Genomic DNA, 2,272 nt, shown 5'->3' with positions numbered 1-2,272 from the left:
ATTTAGACTTAGTATTTCTAGTGTATGCCGGTACACGATGGTGCTTGGCCATAGCACAAGCATTACAGAAATACATTGAAGACATTTTCTCAAAAGGTAAACCATGTTGAAGTAAAACTGTACGAACAACTTTGAAGGAAGGGTGGCCGAGACGTGAGTGCCATAGAGGGACATAAGAGACTGAGCTTGAATTGGCTTGAAGAGACTGAGATGAAAGAGTGTAAAGACCATCACTGGTTGTCCCTTGGAGCAGTGTGTTCCTCGTGATGCAGTCCTTTACATGAAAATGATCATAAAAGAATTGGAAAAAAACATTATTGTCAGAACAAAATTGTTTAACCGAAAGAAGATTTTTAGTAAATGATGGAACACAAAGCAAGTTTGTTAAAATATAATGTGATGAAGAGAGTGGAAGAAGGGCTGAACCAGTATGAGAAATTGGGATGGATGATCCATCACCAACTCGGAGCTGATCTGCACCAGTGTATTCAGCAGATTCAAGATTAAGATTAGCAAGCTCGCTTGTGATATGATTTGTCGCCACCGTGTCAGGATACCAAGTGGCATCAGTAGAGTAGGGAGAGGCACTGTAATGGGCTGAGGCAGGAGCTACTGAGGTGTAGGCTTGATTGAATCTGTAGATGCAAGTGAGTGTTATGTGTCCTACTCTGTTGCATACTTGACATATAGGTCTTGAGTCAGTTTGAGAGGAAAAAGAATTAGAGGAGTGTGTACCTGAGGGACCATTAGGGGAAAAAGGGCCTCTGTCTCGATTGTTTTGACGAGCTCCACGACCTCTATTGAAGTTGTTGCGGCCACGAAAGCCACGACCTCGTGTGAAAGAATTTCCACGAGTAGTGAAGTTGGCTTCAGGGGAGAAAACAGTTGCATTGGATGCATGATGTGGCAGCCTAGCCTCATGTGCAAGAAAATGTGATAATAATGTTTCAGTAGATATAGGGTCAAGCCGTGTAGTGACTGATGTGACCAAAGCATCATAGTCAGGTCCAAGACCAGTTAAGAGATATGGAACAAATTCAGATGAGGGTAATGGACGTCCAACTGCTGCCATTGTATTGGCTAGCAGTTTGGCACGTTGAAAATAAACAGACATAGGGTCTGTTCCTTTCTTCAATGATGCGAGCTGCAACTGTGTTTGAATTAGTCGAGCTTGAGAAGAAGATGCATAGGTAGAAGTCAAAGATAACCATACCTCATAAGCATATGCACAACCTATTATTTGTGCAATAATGGGTTCAGATAAGGAGGATATGAGAGCAGACATAACAAATTGATCCTGTTGAGCCCATGATTCAAACCGTGGGTTAGGTCAGCCATTGGTAAGTGCAGATGGGGAGTTAAATAGGAACCATCAACATATTTGTATAAACCTTGGCCTTGTAAATAAGGAACAAGTTGTACCTTCCAAAGAACGTAATTCTCAGGAGTTAATTTTACTGAAATTATATGAGAGAAATTGGGTAAAGAAAGGGAGGGAGAAGAAGAAGGTGAAGATGATGACGAGGAGGAGGAAGAGGTGCCTGTGGAATCAGACATGGTAATGAAGTAGGTGGATGGACGATTAGTCCTTGGTATGCTCTGATACCATGTTGAAACAAATGTTTCTTGTATATTAATTTTCTCCACTATTACAGTGAGGCAATGCCTCTGTATTTATACTGGTGCTTGGCACAAGAGGAATATTATTTATAGTGAAAATATTACAACTTATAAAGACAAAACTTGCTACAGCTAAAGTAAAGGGTTGGAGGCTATTGGGTGCTGCAGAGTATTATGGACAGAGTCTTCATAGTGTGCTGGCTAGGCACTACTTGCTGCATGCAGCATGTTGCATGCCGTGTCCTTGAGCAGGTTTCGTACCAGCTGCTGCTGGCTGTGCATTGCTTGTACGTTGTATATTATGGGTTGCATAATTAGCTTGAACAATAGTACTTCATGATCAGAGATAAATTATTATATATAATCTAGACGTAAAACTATATATATATAATTAACCTTTAATTATTTACTTAGGAAATTTGCAAATTCTAATGGGTGGTAGGTGGTTTAAGTTTTAACACCCTTTTTGAGCAGCTATTGCATGTTAGTTTATTATGCCCCACGCATGCATGACGTTGCGCAACACTAATAGTATTACAATTAAGAACAATATGATTTTACCTAAGTTTATCTGAGGATTGAATTAGCACGCACTATATTCAAGAGGGGAAAAAAAGAAAGAAGAGAAAAGTAATTAATGGGGCCACCGCGG

Source organism: Juglans microcarpa x Juglans regia, chromosome 1S, assembly GCF_004785595.1.
Source record: "Juglans microcarpa x Juglans regia isolate MS1-56 chromosome 1S, Jm3101_v1.0, whole genome shotgun sequence".
In the NCBI taxonomy this organism is placed as follows: domain Eukaryota; kingdom Viridiplantae; phylum Streptophyta; class Magnoliopsida; order Fagales; family Juglandaceae; genus Juglans; species Juglans microcarpa x Juglans regia.
The sequence above is the reverse complement of the archived record's forward strand: the minus strand, read 5'-3'. Positions refer to the sequence as shown.